The sequence below is a fragment of the Tamandua tetradactyla genome, chromosome 4 (assembly GCF_023851605.1).
Source record: "Tamandua tetradactyla isolate mTamTet1 chromosome 4, mTamTet1.pri, whole genome shotgun sequence".
Classification (NCBI taxonomy): Eukaryota; Metazoa; Chordata; class Mammalia; order Pilosa; family Myrmecophagidae; genus Tamandua; species Tamandua tetradactyla.
In genome coordinates, this window is record NC_135330.1 from 65,900,490 (window position 1) to 65,921,081 (window position 20,592).

A 20,592-nucleotide genomic window follows, 5' to 3' on the forward strand; every position below is an offset into this window, starting at 1 on the left:
TTCGTGGATCCAGGGCAGATGAGCCAGTCTTCCCAGCGAGAGCAGGTCCGCCCTCTTCTGCTGAGGTTGCCCTCTGCTGGTCTCTCCTGGTCATTGTCAGAATTTCAACACACACGTTCAATGTATTCTCAGTATATGGAGCACTTTCTAGGATTTCGACTCTATGCTAAGTGTATCGTGAACATGATCCTATTTATTTCCCGCAACAATCAGTGGGTGAGAAAACTGAGCTTCCCGGTGGTTTTAAGTGCAGTTTCAACCTCTTAACCACTACGCTATACAGAGTCAGCAGGCTCGAGGGCCGACCTTGTTATATACCCCCAGTTGCAGGGCTGAAGGTCAAATCTCTTCTGTATTTCAAGGGCCTCTTCCAGATTCTTAATGATCCGATTTGGAGGGGCTTCTTTGTCGCTCACCCAAGTCCTTCCAGTTGTATCTTAAGGATGTGCCCTTTGGGGAAGAATCGGTGTTAGAAATGACAGAAGAACGGATGGATGTTCTCTAATCTTCATCCTGAGCATCTAGCACTGGCCCCTGTGGATTTGAATGCTGGAATCATGCTGATTCTTCTTTTGCTCCCACACCACAAAGCCAATCCCCATCAGGAAAACCTGTCAGCTCCACCTTCAAAATATATCCAGAATCCAGTTTCTTTCCACCACCTCCACTGCTGCCACCATCGTCCAAGGCACTGTCACTGCATATATGGCCTCCTGACCGGTCTCTGCCTTTACTCTCTCCCCACAAGTCTCTTCTGAACACAGTGGCCAGAACGCCCCTGCTTAAAGCTAACACGGATTGTGACGCCTTCTCACGGCTCTCTGTCTTGCGCCAGCTAAAACCCAAAGTCCATATGATGGCCTATGAAGTCCTTACAATTTGGCCTCTCTGATCACGTTTCCCACTTCTCTCCCCTCCACTCACTCTACTCCAGCCCCGCTGGCCTTCATGGAGTTTCCTCAACAGGCAAGGCAAGCTCTGCATCTAGACCTTTGCATTTTGTCTGGAGTGCTCTTTCCCTGGCTATCTTCCTAACTTGCTCTCTCATGTCTTCAAAACTTCTGCTCGCAGGCCACCGCCTTCGTGAGGCTGTCCACCCTGTGTAAAATCATAACCCCCTGCTCCTCACTGCCAATTCTCCTTTACTGTTTCATTTTTAATATGCACGGCACTAATCATTTTCTAACACATGATAGAATGTGCTTATTTATTATGTCTACTGTTTGTCTCCCTTCAGTAGAATGTAAGTGCCCCCAGGGCAAAGTTTTTGTCTGTTTTGTACACTGCTTCATTTCCAGCACCTTGAAAAGTGATTGGCACATTGTAAAAACTTAAAAAACACTTGTTAAATGCATGAAAAATGCACTGCTCCCTTGTTCCCAACTTGTGGCAGGAAGGGTGACCCCTGTTCATTTTTTGTTCAGGATGGTCCTGGTTTTTGCAACAAAAGCCCAGCATCCTGGCCTTGAAACCCTTCAACCCTGGCAAACCAGGACAGTTGGCCACCCTAGTGGCAGATAAGCCAAGTAGCAAGAAAAAGGGGCAACTGTCTTCAAGATCTAGTTAGGTCTTTTCCCCAGCCTAGGAGACTGGAGGAGATGTCTGTCTTAACTCACATTACCCGAGGATGGGGTGGGGGTAGGAGAATGACTCAACCTCAGAAAAAGCCCTTTGAGTTATTGAAATTGCAGCTTATTATGAAGAAGAAAGTGAGTTTCTATGTCCTGGTTAGTGACACGGGAGTAGAAAAATGACAGTGTAATGAGGTTCCAGTGGAACAATTATTTTTCTGAGATGAAGCAACATAAAGCATTGCTTTGGTTATGCTCTGCCACCTCGCCCCACCCCCTCGGCCCCAGTTTAGTGGCCAATAAATCTTCTTCCAGCTTCCCTGACCTGTGGCTGTTGCCTCTGCAATGACTCGCTGGCTGGGGGTGGGCCTCATCTGCCCAGGTGACCCCTGCCTCTCCTGTCTGTGGTTTATGATGATTAATCCAGGCTCAGGCAGGGGGCAGACGTGAAAGGAGATGGAGGCCAGAGGGACAGAGGGCAGCTAGGTGGCTGCGCAGTAATCTTGAGCCGGGATGAGGGTCTGCCATGGGGCCTGAAGGGCGGGGATGGAGAAGCTGAGAGAGGAGCAGGGATAGGAAAGGGTCTGGTCAAAGTTGTTCAGACATGAAAGTGAAGAAGTATCCATCGGAAGGTGGGAAAGTTCAGCGAGAGCAGGGGACCACAGAGGATGCATGTGTTGTTGGCTTATGGAGGGCTCTCTCCCTCTTTAAATTCTTGTGTGTAATCAGGTTGTTGGGTCCCTGAGTCTGCCTCATTAAAATTGCCCCCTCTTATGCTTCCTTGTGACCCTGGGGCCCAGAAATTAAGCCTCAGACTCACTCCCTTTCAGCCTCAGGATTTGTCCCCAGACATTGAAATTGGTAGTTCTTAAAGTGTAATCCTTGGCCCTGCAATATTGGCGTCACCTGGGAATGAGGCAAAAAAGCAAATTCTCAGGCCCTGTCTCAGACCTCTTGAATCGTGAGTTCTGGACCCAGGAATCTGTGCTGTAATTAACCCTCCAGGTGATTCTGATGCAAGGCAGAGTTTGAGAACCACTGCTTTCAGTAAGAGAATGCCTCTGCTGGAATGGTTGCTTTGAGGTTTTCAAACTTCAGCATCAGAATTGCCTAGAGAGCTCATGAAAACTCAGACAGCTGGGCCCCACCCCCAGTTTTTAATTCAGGAGTATTGAAGCGGGCCCTGAGAAGTTGCCTTTCTGATGAGTTCCTGGGTGATGCTGATGCCCCTGGTCCTGCGTGGCTGCATCAAGTGAGCTCTTCTAGGCACTTCCCTGGAAAGCTGTTCCTCTGGCTGTGGCCATGGCAATGCCTTTACTGTGGACCCATTTCCAAAGTGTCCACTGTTTCCTTTGCCCCGGACTTGGCTGATCCTTATTTCCCGAGGTCATGCTGCCTTGAACTATTGCTCAGTCCCTGTCGTCTAGTCTGGGCATTTAAATGTCTGCCACTCCCGCCCTGAGCTCTTCCCCAGTGTCTGTAGCACTTGAACTGGAAGTGGGGAGCAGGACCATGCAAATAAGTTTCAAGAGCTGGTTCTCTTTCTCTGACAAGGCCTCTTTCATCATCTCAATTTCTGAACCTAAATGGGACCCAAGTCAGGGGGTACTCAAGTGGTTCTAGACCAGCATCTGATCTCGGTTCTGTTCCCTCACATCTGCCTTAACTGTGCTTTTATCTTCTTCCAGTTACCTGGATCCCACTTAGTACCAAGGTCTCATGTAGCGCTAGATCCTAGCTTTAATTTCTGCTCTTGCATGTGAGAGCTGCATCAGAGACCTTTTACTGATGGCCATACTTCACTGATTTCCTTTTCCTGTTTCTCCAAATTTCTGACTGTGGCCTGCTGGGGAGTGATTCCTGGTGCTGTGTCACCCACTCATGACTTCCCTGCTGGGTGTATCCTGAGGTCCTGGACTACCGACGGCTGCTACTCCTTCTACAGTTCCCTCTGTCCATTGGCTGGCCAACCCTCAGCACAAGCACCAGGGCCAGCTCCAAGTCTTCCTACCTCTTAGTCTTCCCCATCAGTTACAAGCACTTCTTCCAGGCTGGGGCCATGTCTTGGGATGTGACAGATCAGATCCCAGGTGGTTCCTGGGTGATAAAGCATCACTAAACTCCATGTTGCTATGGCCATGGGGGATGGGCTGAGCTGTTGGCTAGCTGCGGAATCCTTAGGATTAAGGACAGGTGGTGATTTTTTTGTGGCATTGTTATCAATTATAGGGGTCCTTCAACAGTTTCTGGTTGGGAACGAGGGGAATGGAGAAGCCTGTGTTTTTTGTCCTAATTTGTTTGGTTTGGAGCTGGACCCTAAGCTCAGGAACCACAGTAATTAGCCCAGCTGCAGAATTGGGCAAATGTAGCACATGCCTGTCGTTGCTCCAAGGGGCTGGGCTGGCACCAGAGCTACTGGCTCTTACAAGGCCTTTTGTCAGTTTGGGGGCCGTGATTGCAGCAGTGGATGTGGAGGGAACAGAGCTTTGATTCCTTAGCCTTTCCTTCCCTGCCCCTTCTCCTGCCCCTTTAGGCTTGTGAGCCTGCCTGATTGCCCAGTGGGGGGTGGGGGGTGGGGGGCGGATTTAGGGAGGGAGCACTGGGATTAGAAGCCAGAGGAGAAGGGGTGGTTCAGTTTCTGAGTGAATGGAGACCCATTTGATGGAGAGGCTGGGGTTTGGTGCCTGCTGAGCAGGGTAGACAGAGAAAGGAGCACTGCAGTCCCATGCAAATGAAAGTTGTGCATAGACCTAGAGCTCTGGGGAGAGAGCATCTGCAATTTGCCAAGCCAACCAGAAAATTAAAAAGATGGTTCAACATGCATGCTAAAGCTATGGGTGGGAGAAGGGTAGGCAAGAATTAGAGAAATGAGAGGCACTGAGCCTACCAAGAGAGGCTCCATGTCAACTATCGACAGGGCTGGGGCTGGGGGCCAACTTCCCACGATGGGACTCAGCCGTTTCATCTGGCAGTGCGTTCCCTTTGCTTGCCACCTTAGCACTGAAGGCAAGATATGTTATGCTATAGCTACAGACTGCAGAGATGTAAATATGGCTCTTGTGGGGCCTCTGGAGCCTCAGGGGGAGTCCTTCTCACCCTCACCCTGGATTTCCTTCTGTCCCTGTCCAGCCCTACAGATGCCCTCATGTCAGTTTATGAGTGTAAACAACTAGTGCCTTCAGAGATTTGCATTTCAGTGCGATGCAATGTCCAGAATCAGCAAAATTTTGCTGGATCCAAAATTTCTTTTCCTTTCATAGAAGGAAATAGCAGCAGGAGGAATGTAGTGCAGATATCAGAAAGAAACTCTTACTCATAAAAGTAGGTGAAAACTGGGGGGAAAATGACTGAGCATTGTCTATTCCAGGACTATGACTACAAAATCAAAATGGGGTTGAGCCACAGCTGACCTCTGAGGCTGGAGGGTTACCCATCAACCGGAGACACTTAAGATTATCTGGGCAGCTACAAGGATGCCTACCTTGGAGCTAAAGACTCAACAGCTACTGTTTTCTTCTTTAGTTGAGAGTGTCTTCCTTTTAGTGTACCCAGAAGGTACGTCTTAGCTTAGTTCTGCAAGGGAGTACAGTGCCATGAAGCTATGAGTAGGGTGAGTGGAGGGAGGGATGCTGGGCCTCTGCCCATCTTAGGCCACATCCCCCTCTACCCCTTCCATGTAGTGGTCTATTAGACGGACTTTCTTCCCCTTCTCACCAGCAAGACTGGAGGATACTGGTCTTTTCCAAGCCCTTGTCAAACAGTAGCCTTTGACTTTTTTGTCTTGCCTTTGCCATTCTCAAAGAAATGGAATGGATAGAGGAAGAGGCAGGAGAAGGACAAAAGTAGCCAAATCCTGAGAGACCAAGAAAGAAGTTGGAGTGAGAGTTAGGGCAGAACTCAGACTGTGGCCCAAAGCTGGGACTGAGGTTTCCTTTCAGGCTGAGTCCCCTTAGATGGGCTCTGTTAGGGACTGAATCCTCTGTCCCACAAAAGATATGTTCAAGTTTTAATCCACATTTCTGTGGGTGTGAGCCCATCTGTAAATAGTATCTTTGAATATGTTAAGGTGAGTCAGGGTGTGGACTCCTATTTGTGAATAGGATTTTCGAAGATCCTATTAAGGTGTGGCCAAACCGAATTGGGGTGGGGTTTTATCTCATGGCTGGGTGCCATATAAAGAGAGGTAATTTAGAGGTCAGAAGCCAGAAATAGAAGAATCCAAGAGTCAGAGAGAGTCACAGGAGGAGGCCGTGTTATAGAGACAGGGATGCAAGCTAAGGAGCCCCAAGGATTGTGGCAAGCCAGCACCAGAGTGCTGCAGCCTCTGGGAGAAGCATGGCCTGTTGAGACCTTGCTTCTGGACTTCTAGCTTCCAAAACTGAGAGACAATAAATTCTCATTGTTTAAGCCAACCCATCATGTATTATTTGTCATAGCAATTGGCGGATTAAGAAGACTCCAAACCAGGAAGAAATAGACTCTGCTGTGCCAGAGTGGTGGGTGAGGGGTGGCCTCACTTTCTCTGGCCCACACAATTTCCTAATGACCTGACATCTCCCATGTGACCTCCTCACACTGGATCCATTTCTGTTACTTGCTGAAGGTCATACTGAACTTTGAAAGGACAGCAACAGTTTTTATTTTGTTCATCACTGTGTCACCTGGGCCAAGACCATAGTAGGAACTCAATAAATATTTGTTAAATAAATTCACTGGTGAGTGAGATCTCCCTGCTGGGCCCTGAGTTGGGCAAGATGGCTTCCTACCATTTCCACTATGGACTCTCCCATCTTCCTCTTCCTGTATCCCTCCCTTCTTCATATTCTACTTCTGTCCTTTTTTTTTTTTCTGTTATATTCCCTATTTCCTCTCCATAGGCCTGATCTGTCCCTGGTTGTTCTTTGCCATAGAAGTAGAAGCATTTATAGCATGCATTCTCAACAGGACCTCCCACAAGGCCTAATCCTAGTAAGAAAATATGTAGCCAGGGTCCAGCATGCACTCCTTTCATGACCTTCCCAAGACTCTGCTTCCCCATCCCTCTCTCCAAGCCATTCTGTAAGGACCGAGGCAGACCTCACCCCAGAGTGGGCTGAACAGGCGCAGAGTAAGACTTTACTGTGTCCCTCTGAACACGCATCATACCCCATGCTCTCATTTGATTGGCAGATGCCTCAGTATTTCTTTTTTTAAAGAGTAGAAGTCTTTCAAGTCCCCCTACAAGAAATAAAGTTTGTTTTCCTACTGTGACTATCTCTGGATATTGGTGCTTTGTGCCTCACAGACTTATTAATCAATGTACCATTATAAGAAAGCATAGACAATTAACATTTAGAGGCTTTTTTTTTTAATTGTGAGGAATAACATATATACAAAAAAACAATACATTTCAAAGCACACCACAACGATTAGTGATAGAACAGATTTCAGAGTTTGGTATGGGTCACAGTTTCACAACTTTAGGTTTTTCCTTCTGGCTGCTCCAAGACACTGGAGATTAAAAGAAATATCAATACAACGATTCAGGAGCCATACTCATTTGTTAAGTCCTATCTTCTCTTTCATAACTCCACCTTCTCCTTTGATCTTTTTAAAAAAATCATTTATTTTTATTGATATATATTATATATTCACATACCATGTGATCACCCAAAGTGTACAATCAATGGTTCACAATATTAGCATATAGCTGTGCATTTATCTTAACAATCGACTTTTTTTTTCTTTTTTGTGAACAATAACATGTATACAAAAAAGCAATAAATTTCAAAGCACAGCACCACAATTAGTTGCAATTAACTCTGAACAACAGATTTCAGAGTTTGGTATTGATTACAATTCCACAATTCTAGGTTTTTACTTCTAGCTGCTCTAAGATACTGTAGACTAAAAGAAATATCAAAACAATGATCCAGCAATCGTACTCACTTGTTTAACCCAACCTTCCCTGTAAAATTCCACCATCGTCTTTGATCTCTCTCTCATTCTTGAGGAGTATTTAGGCTATGCCCATTCTAACTTTTTCACATTGGAAGGGGTTGTCGATAATGTGGCATGGGGGATGGAACTAGTTGATGTCATTTAGAGTTTTTTATATAAGAAATTGATTGTGTAGTCCAGCAACTAATTGTAGGAGGCTTCTTAAAAAGAAGGAATGAGCAGAGTGGGGTGGGGGACAAATGTCAGGGTGCCATCAGTGATTTGGTCAAAAAGTCAATTTCAGGAAATTGTCTGAAATTCAGTATAGAGTTACCCTGCCTGTCTATACCATCTATCTCGACATCTTCTGCCGTGAAAAATAATCACTGATATGGGTAATGAATAAACCAAAAATTCTGCAAGATTCTCCTCTGTCCGAGAAAGCGTTTAAACCACATACTGGTGTCCAGTCTGTGATGGCCCTTTAAATGAACCTGGCTTGCCCACACATGCAGCCTCACATCTGGGACTTAAGAAAGCAACCCCACTGCGGTAGGCAGCCTTTAAGATGGCCGCACTGCTCCCTGCTTCCTGGTATTTACTCCTTTGTGTGATCCCTTCCTGTTCACTGGGGGCTGGGGTTAGTGATCCACTCCTAGTGAATAGAGTATGGCAGAAGTCATGGCCTGTCACTTCTGAAATTAGGGTATAAAATGATTGTGGCTTCTGTTGTGAGTGCTCATGTCTCACTCCCTCTCTTGCTTTCCAGTTCTCTCTCTCTGGCCAACAGCTACCATGTGGTGAGAATCCTCAGAGGCCCACATGGCGAGGAGCTGAGGCCTGTCAACAACCATGCGAATGAACTTGGAGGATCCTCCCTCAAGCCCTTCCAACCCCCTTATCAAGCCTTCAGAAGAGACCACAGCCCTGGCCTTCAGCTTAACTCATGAGAGACCTTGAGCCAAAGTTATCCTACTGGGATATGCCCAGATTCTTGATCCACGGAAACTGTGAGGTAATAAAAGTTTGTTATTTTAGGCCACTAAGTTTTGGGGTGACTTGTTACATAGCAATAGATAACTAATAAGTCCAGATACAGCAATTCTAGATCCCTGAAATTTCTTCAGACTCCCTCCCATTCCACTACTTATTCTCACTCTCACTATTTATTCTCTCTACCTACCTAACCCTATTCCCTGTATCTTCTAACCCCCTTATTTTAAATGTGTCTTCAGCTCATCTAGTTGCTTGGATTGATGACCAGGTCTTGACTCTATCAGGTGACTTTGACCTTGGTGCTTCTCCAGACCAACCTTGGGGATCTGCCTTCCAACTACATACCTCACAATTTGGTATAAGAAACTGCCTCCTGACTTCCTTCCTGACCAGGCTTGCCTCTCACCTGCCCTGGGTCTGACCTAAAAACAGGATCTAGCTGACTTGCTAGAACAGGAAAACGTAACTAGAATGCTGGCATGATTTTTCATGAAAGCTGAAACAACTTTCTTATCATGAGAAGATTCATTGTGCTATAGCCCCTCACCCCATTCTCGCAGGCTCCTATCAATCAGGGCTTCCTAGCATTTGTTAGCTGATGGATGGCAAATGATTGGCCCATTACTTTGTAAAAACATGAGGTTGTTTTCATATATTTTTCTTTTCTCCTTCTTCTCTAGTCCTGCTTCACTTGAAAGCATTCATTACTTTAGTCCAGTCAGCATTTTATTCATTATTACCATTAATTTGGAAATCCAGACGTTAAAATGTTAGCGTCTGGGTTCCATTATGGCGCTCTGGTGACATAGGGTAAAGATTCTCTAAGACAAAGAGACGTCTGACTACTTTCTCTCAGGCACCCTGGTTCCAGGTATTGGAGTCAATCAAAGGTCAATGCAGGGCTGGGCATAGAACAGAATGTGATTCATGTTCACTGGATTACCATAGGTAATGATGACCTACATTAAGTTCAAAGTTTCCATTTGGGTTAGGGGTTTGGAAATTGGACATGGCATTCCTCATCTCTTGTCACCAAGCATCTTTATCTATTAGTCTAATATTTCCTCTGTCACCTCACCTAAGAGTCACAGACGACTTTTGGGGTATCTGCCTGACTCTCAACACTTGCAACTGACAAAGACTCCCTCCACTGTTCTTACGCTCTGGGGGCTTTCCTGGCAGCTGTACTGCTACCATGTGTCTCCTTGGACACGGTGAACACCTGAATCAAGTTGGGCCAGTCAGATTTCCCCATGGGAGTTTGGTTTGGGATGGGCTGGCTTGTTGAACATAGGAACCATAAGCCTGTGAGTTTTAGGGTGGCCATCTAAGTGTGAATTTGTGCTCGTTCTTCTTCTGCCAGAATGAGGAGCAGAGTAAGACTGTGACAGAGGTGAACAGCTGTCTCAATACTTGTTCTCCCTTTTTCTATATAGTAGGGTTTTCAGCTGGTCACATGCCCATGCATAATGTTCTTGCAGCTGCTAGGTATGGCCATGTGACTAAATTCTAACTTAAGGGATGTTACTAGACGTAGATTATGGCAATTTCCTGGAAACAACCTTAAGGACAGTCAACATGCTCCCTTATCCTCGCATTTATTTTTTTTATCCCTTCTTCCATCCTGGAGTGAAAAGGTGCATCAGTGCTCGCCAAGCTGGTTCATGAGATAGAGATGCTTTCTGAGGTTGGCAGAGAGAAGTCTGGTTGGAGCCTGGACCCCTGGGAACTTTGTGGAGCTGCCATACCCACCCTGCACACATGAGAGAGAAATAAACCTCTGTCTTGTTTAAGACAGCACTGTTTTGGGTTTCTGCTATTCACAGCCAAACCCAATACTAACTGAGGGAGCATGTCCAAAGAGAGACAAGACTGAAGCTCCTGCACAGAGAGGGGCTGCCTCAGTTCCTGACAGCTTTCCACTCCCTAATTCTCTTCCCTTTCTGAGGTTCGACAGGATGCCCTTATGACTTTATCTGCTTAAACTCGGCTGAGTTGGTTTCTGTACCTGACAAATAAAAAGTCCCAATTCACCAAATCATGCCACCAGTCCCTAGAACAATGCCTAGCATGTTGTAGACATTCAATTAATATTTGTGGGATGATTGGGTGTTCAGTGCCTTGCAGATAGGGGCATATGGCGAATGTTTGATGAAATAATGAACAAAGATTGGTAAGACCCACTGAGGACCTGCCTAGCTATTCCACCCACTCTCCCTGGATGATTATAATCATCTTTCAGTCATCATCTATGACATGATAATTCCTAAAGCATTATCTCCACTCAGACCTCTCTCTTGGTCTCTAGATCCATGCATTTAGCAGGTCATTACACAACTGCCCTTGACTGTTCCAGAGGAACTGAAAGCTCTACATGCCCAAAACTGAACTTATCGTCTGCTCCAAAGCTGCTCCTCAACTTCTGGAATCCCTCCACTTTGGTTCAAGCCAGAAAACTGTGGTCATATGTGGCTCTTATTTCTCCCACACACATAATTGCTATGGTCTTCACTAAATTCTGTCATGTGATTCAATCTCTTGCATATTTCTTGAATGGGGTCACTTCTCACCATCCATTGCCACCAGCACGTCTCTCCTGCCTTAATCTTAACTGGTCTTTTTTGCTTCCAAGGTGGCTTGTGGCCAGTTTATCCTCCACACTCTGGCTAGAGTAAGAGACACAAAATACAGTTCCGTTGCTGTCACTCCCTGCTGAAAACCATTCAAGGCTCTTTCTCACTGTTGGGATAAGCTGTGAGCATGGCTGACAAGTCATACCTGATCTGATTTCACCCAGCTTGCCTCTCACACCCTGAATTTTATGTTTAAGTCACAGTGAGCTCGTTTTGGCTACCCTCTTGTGCCTTTGTACACATAATTTCCTTTCCTGGGAATTTCCTCTACGTTGTCTCACCACTTGGTCTGTTTTTCTAACTCTTTGCTTTTCCAAACTTGGCTTAGATGCCCCCTGTTCTGAGAAATCTTCCTTATCCTCCCAGTGTGGGTTGTGTACCCCATGGTGTGATCCCACAGCACCAAGTACTTGGTCTGCCACTGTCAATGCCTCTTATCTCCAAAACAACGGGGGCGGGGGGCTCTTCTATCCAGTGTTTATTAGCACAGTGCCTGGACCCCAGAAGGTGATTAAGAAATAGGTTACCAGGCAGCAAAAGATTGTGCCAAACCTGAGGGGACGTTTCCCACCTTCTGGGAACCAGCACAAACCCAAAACCTCCCAACCTTTCAACTTCCCCAGCAAGGAAAATTAGCTAGTATCATGGAATGAGAGCTCCAGTTAGAGTCCTGAGGCTGTGGGTTTGAATCCCAGCTCTGACTCGTACTATGGCGAGTTACTTAGCATCCAAGCTTCAGTGTGCTCCACCGTGAAGCAGGAACCACAGCGCACCCCAGGCGGGGTTGGTGTGAGTACATGAGGCAGCCCTACGTGAACGCGCTGAGCTCAGCGAGGGGCTGGCCGCGGTGGGGTTGTCCCCTCTGCTCCCGCAGAAGCGTGCACCGAGGGCACTGAACTTGTGCTTTCAAGAGCACAGCTGACAGAGCAGACTTGATAAGGCCCTGGTTGTCAGATATGATAATAACGGTCTCATTTATTAATATAAAGGCCCGCTAATAGAGGCGGCACTTTTAATTAGCCAACACGGCCACGATATTAATTTTTATCCTGAGTTATTTAAGTCCAGGAGCCTTCCTCCCCTCTTTGGTTAGCACTTAGCTGGAGGGCGATTGAGAACATTTGTAATTGGATTTCTGTGCAGGACTTAATTATAAAGAGACAATAAAGCCCCTGAAATGCGGCAGGTTCTACCCGGCTAACTATTATTTTCCAGAGACACGCGCAGGCCAATGAATGCACAGATTTATCTAAATTATAATTTTTAAGCTTAACAAAGCTCCACTTCCTCGTGCCCGCCCCCACCCCTCCAGGACTGAGAGGAATCTGATGGGAGTGCAGATTTGCAGGGAGGAGGGCACAGAAGCCGAATACTTCATTTCTGTAATCAAGTCTTTTGCTCCATGGGCCACTGAGCGGTTTCCCCTGCCCCCTTGGGAACCCAGAAGTGCATTTTCTTCCCTTGGCCAAATGGCTTATTAATAGAACTGACTTATTTATATCTCGCCCACAAAATCCCAAAGTGATACAGCAACAGGGAGATATCGAGCCAATTAGCTGATGGGTTGGTTGTCGTGGGGGAAATCTAGTTATTAATTTACTGCCCTTCACCAGTGGCAGAATCGATTCAGAGGAAACCAAAAGGAAAAGAAAAGACAAAAAAAAAGCTGTGTGTTTCCAGACCATCTGAGAAAACTCAAAAAGACAAGGCTAAACCATTTAAACTTTCGGCAAAACTGTCTCCGCTAAGGACGGTGGGAACCTATGAGCATTGTCATGGTTAACTCTGTTTGCTGAGCATCTGCAACGGGAATGTGTGCTTACATGCATCATTGAATTTCACAGCCACTTGTGAAATGGGGTTGCCTCCCCCAGTCCAAGGATAAACTCATTCACTCATTCATTCATTCATTCATTGACTTTTTGTTGACGCTCTCCTATAAGCTATGCTTTGGAGGGATGGTGGTGGACAAGGGTGAACCTGCCCTCCTGGAGGGTGCATTCCAGTGTAGGCAGCTCTCAGATAGAGAGCCTTGCCCAAGATCATCAGGAAGCATTTGTATCTGGCAGGGCAAGATATGAACCCAGGTCCCGCCAAGACCTGTGCCCTGGCATCCTTCTGCCTCCACCTGGGTGCTAGGCTCTGTGAGGTGGTGTGGCTGCTGCAAAGCCCATGCTGTGTGCGTCCACCCATCCTCCTCACTGGGCAACCTCCGAGGAGGAAAAGAAGTCACTAATGAGTATGATTTAGTGTGGGGCCTGGGTGAGGAGGAACCCTTGAGAGGAACGGTTGGGGGGCTACATGTTGCTGTACTATGAGAGTAATTGAGGAAGATGAGGAGTTTGGGAGTATAAGTATTTTCCTTAAAAATAAATTACAATTGCCATTACAATGATTGAACTTCAGGGTAGGGTGGGAAACTAGAACAGTTAAGAAATAAAATAGCATTCACCCATGATCTCATTGCCCTATTTAGATCACACTGTTAACATACTGTGAGTAGTTTTCCAAACCATTAGAAATTCTTTGTGGGCAGAAATTTGCTTGCATATTTATTTTTTAGTAATTTCAAATTTACAGGAAATTCGCAAAAATTATACGGAAGTACTACAGAAAACTTCAACATGTCCTCTATCAAGATTCCCAGACTTACCAACTTTTCATGTTTTGCCACACTTGTTATGTCATTCTTGCTCTACCATCTCTCTACTCTATTATCTACCCCTGTCTGTGTATCTACCTCATCTATCTGATTTTAGGTAGACGTAAATATTATGCTTCTTTACCATGTAGTAATACTTCCATGTATATTTCCTGAGAACAAGGTCATTCATCTATGTTGACCACATTTGTTACAATTATGAAGTTCAAGAAATTAAACAATAAATCATAGAGTATATATTCCAATAATTTCAATTGGCCCAATAATGTCCTTTTGGGATTTTTCCCTTCCACTGTTAGAGCCAGTCCAGAATTATGTACTATTGCATTTACATGCCATTGTCTCTTAAGTCTCTCTCTCTTTTCAAAACTGTGTTAACTTATACACAACATAAACTCTCCCATTTCAACCTCTCCCAAGCATACAACTCAGTGGCATTAATCACACTCACCGTGTGAGCATAATTTTAAATGGGAACATGATATTCTATCTTGTGGATAAGTCTATAGTTTATCAAACTTTCCCCTACTGGTAGATATTTCATGTGTTTCTATTTACTAATATAAATAAAAGAGATGAACATATGTTTTTGTCTTCATTTTTATTTCCTCAAAATCGAAGTGGAATTATTGCAACAAGGAGAATGAATATTTTAAAGACACTTGAGACTTATTGCTATATTGCATCCTAGAAATTTTGTAAAAAATTCTGACATGCTAGCGCAGTGTGTATGGGGATATATCATTGTACTGTTCCTTCATCAATATGGTGCATTGATTTTTACAACTATTTGCTAATTTGATAGGCCAAAAATTGTGTTTCATTATTGCATTTTTCACATATATTGATTGCTAGTGAGGTTCAACGTTTCTTTGTAGTTTAATTCATCATTTGTATTTCTTCTGCGAATAGCCTTTTCTTGTTCTTTGCACATTTTTCTATTGGGTTTAGTGTTTTTTAATATGTATAAATGCTATTTTGTATTTTAAGAACATTAACTTTTTGATGTTTTTGTTGCAGACATTTTTCTCAGGTTGATTTTGATGTTTATTTTTACGTTCTATGTTGTTTTTTATAGAGGTGGTTTGAATTTTTATGCAGCTAAATATATCTATTTTTCTCTGCAATTTCTCCAATTGCTTTTATGCTTAGAAATTCCATCTCCACACTGAGAAAAAAGCAGTAATTTATATTTTATTGTAAGTATTTTATGGTTTCTTTCTTTCTTTTCTTTTTTTCACATTTAACTCTTTAAAGTTACCCCAAGTTTATTTTGTTCTATAGTGTGTGGTGAGGATTTAAGTTGATTTCCATCTCCAAACAGTTAACCGTTTATCCCACCAACGTTTTTCAAGAAGAATGTTTTCTTTCCTCACTGGTTTGGAATGCCACCTTTATCACATGCTAAATTTCTTTTTTACTATTCAGTTGACTATTCTGAGCTGTTTCAGTCTCATCAGTTGATCACACTGTTTTAATTATTGGATTACAATGTCATGCATTTTAAAATATGGCATATTTGTATAGAGAAATGTAGCATTTTAATATCTGATGGAATAAATCTCCCATGTTACTCTATTTTCAAGGGAAAAAATTGGCTACTCCTGCTCATGTATTTTCCATATTAATTTTAGAGTCAGGCTGTCTAGCTCCAGAAAGAAAAAATCCCATTTAAGGTTTTGTAAGAGATTGGATTAAATATATACTTTAATTTGTGAAGCATTCACATCTTTCTGCTAGTCCGCTTTACCATTCAGGAAAATGGCATGCTGTGGTTTCTTTTCTAATCCTTTATTTTTGCTGGTTTAACTCTTTGATCTAAATGGAATTTTAGTGTAGACATCAGATGAGGATCAAAATTGATTCCTTTTCAAATAGCCAATTTTCTTAAACCTCAGTTTTGCATAACTCATACCTTCTCCAATGATTTATGATACTTCTTTTATCATTTATTAAATTTTGCTCTCTTTATATATATGCATTAGGATCTGTCTCTAGGCTATCTATTTAATCCCACTGATCCATCTGTCTATTTTTATGGTAATGCCACACTGTTTTGATTATTGGCTGGTCTTTCCTAGTTCTAGTTGGCAGTACCAGCTCCTCCAGATGCCTCTTGGGGTCACTGTTGCTACTTCCCACAAGGTTTCATGCCCTGAAGAAAGAATCTGCCCCTTGGTCAGAGCCTCCGGTCAAGAACTTTCCAATACCTCAAGGGATTCAGAGCAGTCTGATGCCAGGTTTTACCTTTTAGTTCAGAAAACACCTCGACCCATGGAGTCAGAGACTTGATATCTCTCGGCTTTGGCCTTCTCTGAGCTCAGCACAGCCAGACGCTGCATGGGAAAGAATGCAGGGGAATGAGGGGCTGGAAGATTTCAGGGAGGTAGTGCAGAATCATAACGATATACTAAAACCCTCTTCATTTATCTAGCGCCTGCTATATTGTAATTAGTTCTAATCTCCACCATAACCAACTGAGCCAATACTAACTGCATTTTTGCATATAGGAAGACTGACAAAGAAACTAACCTACATTCACCCAGCTAGTAGGTGGGACTTGTTTTCTGCACCATGGTTAACTCAGCCAGGACTCTAACCCATCCCCAAAGGGCCCTCCTGAGAGGAATTTATCACCTACAGAAAATGTTTGAGACCCTTGGCTTTGAAGCGTCTCCAACTCCAGCCTCCCTGCAATTGAATGTGGTGTTGCAAAATCCAGGTGTTTGAAGCTGGTCACCTAAGCCAGGGCTCAGTGGTCACCTCTCCACCAGGCGGTGGGGTCACCTTAGGGCCTGCACCTGAGCTGAAGCTCTGCCTGCAAGCCCAGCCTCCCAGGGTCCCTCCTCTCCTCCGACCACTGTCCTCTCTGCCTGGCTGGGACCAGGCAAGCAAGTTGGTCTTTTGAACCTGGTGACTTTCCAGGTTGAACAGGTGTGAGTGAGAGAGCCTCTGTGTGCATAGTGAAAGCAGGAAACAGAGGTACTGGCTATGATGGGAGGAGGAAAGAGGGAAGCCCATTGCTTTCAGAAGGAGTCCTTGGAACTAATCACATTCCTTTCCAAAATAGCTGACTGGAATGGCTAAAAACAGTCAGGATTTTTAAATAATAAGCACCCTTTATTGAATGCCTACCAATAAAAGAATATAGTCTAAATTTGCTTCTAATCTTGGTCAAAAGGCAAATGATGTGTACACTGTCACATTTCCACCCTCACAATCACTGGGCATTTAGTACAGCTGTCTCTTCTTTTCCATCATGTTGATAATTTGTAGCTGGAAAGAAAAACCGAGACACCTTTTGAATGCTACCTGGACGGGGCAAGTTGCAAATAGACTGATACCAAAGGATCTGGTCATGGGAAGATAAAGCAAATTTGCTTTGTGGGGGAAATTTCACTTTTCAGGGCATGGGAAACAAATGGCATAAATTACTATCCTTAAGACTTACCTTTGATTGACATGCAATCCTGGCTAGGAATCCAGGTGCCTGTGTTCTGATCTTGGCTTTTACTAGCATTTATGTTCCTTTGTAAGATGCTTTCCTTCCCTGATTCTCAAATGTTATTCGACGTATTTGGTTATTCGGAGAAATCATGAAACTATAGAGGTGGAGGCACATGAGCATGGCCTCATCTAAACCCCTCATGTTACAGGGATATGAGTCTTGGAGGTCAAATAACTCGCCCATCACAAGGTCAGCCAGGTTGCCCTGTGAACCTCACCTCCTTCTAATCTGGGGCAGGGGGTGGGGCGGGAATCACATCACAGAGGGAGATCTAGGCATTCGCTTGAAGAAAGAGACCAGTTGAAGCCCTTCCTTATCATTCATGTCCAGCTCTGAACCTTCTCTCTCGAGTCTTAGTCTTTGGAGTGTGTTTCCGTCTACTGAACTTCAGCTCTTCTTCTGAATGCCCAGCAGGGCTTGTCTGATGGCCCTTTATAGAAGAGTCCTGCCTGACGCTGAGAGCTTCCTGTTTTCTTCCAGAATCCCTGCCTCAAGTTTTGTCTTTTCTTCTGTGAAGTGAAACCATCCCTCAGTTGCAGTTGATTAGGCCAAGGGAGTGACAGCCTTTCCCGTTCTACGAGGGCAGTGTCTGAGAGCTGCTTTATTGTCACAATCATCTCACCATCCTGATTTTTCTGTCTCAATTCATAGGAGGCTTAACGTGAACAGAGGCAAAGGCTCAGGGGCTAGGACAACAGGGGCAGGGTGGGGCTTTGAACCCCAGGTCATCTGTTCTGGCCAGAGAACCCACAGCAGGGGAATCTCAGGTTCTGATGGAGCCTTCCCTGGGGAAGCTGTTTTGTTATATTGTAGGGATTGCAATGAGACCTTGGGAGCACGTTTTCTGCATTTACCCTTTATCATAGAACCATCACGTCAGTGAATGTCAGAACTGGAAGAGACTTCTATGATTATCCAGTCATTCTCCATGGGCTACTGGTGGAGAGATGGAGGAGGTCCAGAAAGGGATCTGGAGGAGAGGTGTATGTCTGTCTGTGCTGGTGGAGTCCAGGCCCTTTCCTGGGTCCAGAAGAAGGGGCCCCTGAAAGGAGAGGCGGACAGCTGGGGGACAGTGAGGTGGAGAGTGAAGGAAGAGGGAGTCAATCACCACTTTCCAAGTTGAGAATTTTCTGTAAGACTAAAGACAAAACATCAGAAGAAGGCTTCTCAAAAGTGCTGTTCTGAATCAGGGGTCTCTGAGCCATGCATGTTGTCAAGTGCCCCATCATCTGTTGCTTCTCTGACAAAATGCAATTCTATTTCAGTGCAAAGATACACAAAAGGATGAGCAAAATGGTAATGGGGCCTGCCTAGTTTCCTAGGGCTGCAGTTATATTACCACAAACAATCCAAAACTATGCAAAAATGTATTGTTCTCGGTTCTGGAAACTAGAAATCCAAAATCAAAGCTTTAGCAGGGCCACTTCGACCTGCAAACTGTATAGGAGCATTCTTCTTTGCCTCTTCTAGCTTCTGATTGTTTGCTGGTAATCTTGGTGCTTCTTGGTTTGCAGCACTTCAGTCTGTCTCCATTATCACATGAGCCATCTTCTCTCCTCTTCTCATAAGGACACCAGTCATATTGGATTAAGAAAATATATATTTTTTTAATTTTTAAATTTTCCTTACACATAACAACATACAAACACAAACATTCTTACCATATGATCATTTCATTCTTGATATATAATCAATAACTCACAATATCATCACATAATTGTATATTCGTCACCAGGATAATTTCTTAGAACATTTGCATCAATTCAGAAAAAGAAATAAAAAGAAAAAACCTCATACATACTATACCCCTTACCCTTCCCTCTCATTGATTGCTAATATTTCCATCTACCCAATATGTTTTAGTCGTTGTTTCCCCTATTTTTTCTACACACCTTATCACTCCCTTTCATGGATCATTAGCATTTCAATCTACTAAATTTTTTTAACATTTGTTCCCCTTATTGTTTATTTATTTTAAATCCATATGTTTTACTCATCTGTCCATAAGGTAGATAAAAGGAGCATCAGGCACAAGGTTTTCACAATCACAAAGTCACATTGCAAAAGCTAAATCATTATATAATCATCTTCAAGAAACATGTCTATTGAAATACAGCTTTACATTTTCAAGCCCTCCCCTCCAGCCTCTCCATTATGCCTTAACTAAAAAGGTGATATCTATATAATGTGTAAGAATAACCTCCAGGATAACCGCTCAATTCTGTTTGGAATCTCTCAGCCATTGACACTTTATTTTGTCTCATTTCTCTCTTCCCACTTTTTGTGGAGAAGGTTTTCTCAATTCCTTGATGCTAGGTCCCAGTTTGTTCCAGGATTTCTGTCCTATGCTGCCTGGGAGTCATGTCCCACAAAAAGAGGGGGAGGGCAGTGAGTTTGCTTGTCATGTTGGCTGAGAGAGAGAGGCCACATCTGAGCAACAAAAGAGGCTCCCTGGGGGTAACTGTTAGACCTAATTTTAAGTAGGCTTAGCTTAGCCTTTGTGGAGATAAGTTTCATATGAACAAACCCCAAAATTGAGGGCTCAGCGTATTGCTTTGGTTGTCCCCACTGCTTGTGAGAATATCAGGAATTCTCCACATGGGGAAGTTGAATTTTCCCCCTTTCTCACTGTTCCCCCAAGTGGACTTTGCCAAATACTTTTTTATTCACTGTTCAAATCACTCTGGGACTTTTCGGGGCGTCACTCTGGACAAACCTACAAAATCTCATATCCTACTCAAGGTTCCATGTATTTGTGGTGTTCAGTTAAACTGTCCACATAAGTTATATTAGGAAATGCAGTAGTCAAATTATAAATTTTGTCCCAAATAAGTTAAGAAAATATTTTAAATTGAGAAATCTTCACACACATACAGTCCTATATATGATAGATGATCAATGGCTCACAATATCATCACATAGCTGTGTATTCATCACCATGATCATTTTTAGAACATTTGCATCACTCTAGAAAAGGAAATAAAAAGAAAAAAGGAAAAACTGATACATCCCATACCCCTTACCCCTCCCTCTTATTAACCACAAATATTTCAATCTGCCCATTCTTTTACCCTTTATCCCCTCCCTGTTATTTATTTACTCTTTTCATTTTTTTTTACTCATCTGTCCACACCCTGGATAAAAGGAGCATCAGACACAAGGTTTTCACAATCACACAGTCATATTGTAAAAGCTCTGTAGTTATACAGTCTTCAAGAATCAAGGCTACTGGAACACAGTTCAACACTTTCAGGTACTTTTCTCCAGCCACTCCAACACAGCACAAACTAAAAAGGGATTTCT

General features: G+C 43.9%; 1 long non-coding RNA gene across 4 annotated transcripts in view; it reads left to right on the forward strand.

Moving 5' to 3' along the window:
• The window catches only part of LOC143680995 (uncharacterized), a 146,892-nt gene that overhangs the window by 115,184 nt on the left and 11,116 nt on the right, over positions 1–20,592 (forward strand). For all 4 annotated transcript variants that reach the window (XR_013174289.1, XR_013174288.1, XR_013174286.1 and 1 more), the window contains one exon: positions 8,260–8,505. This is a non-coding gene — a long non-coding RNA (uncharacterized LOC143680995). The remainder of the gene's footprint in view (positions 1–8,259; positions 8,506–20,592) is intronic.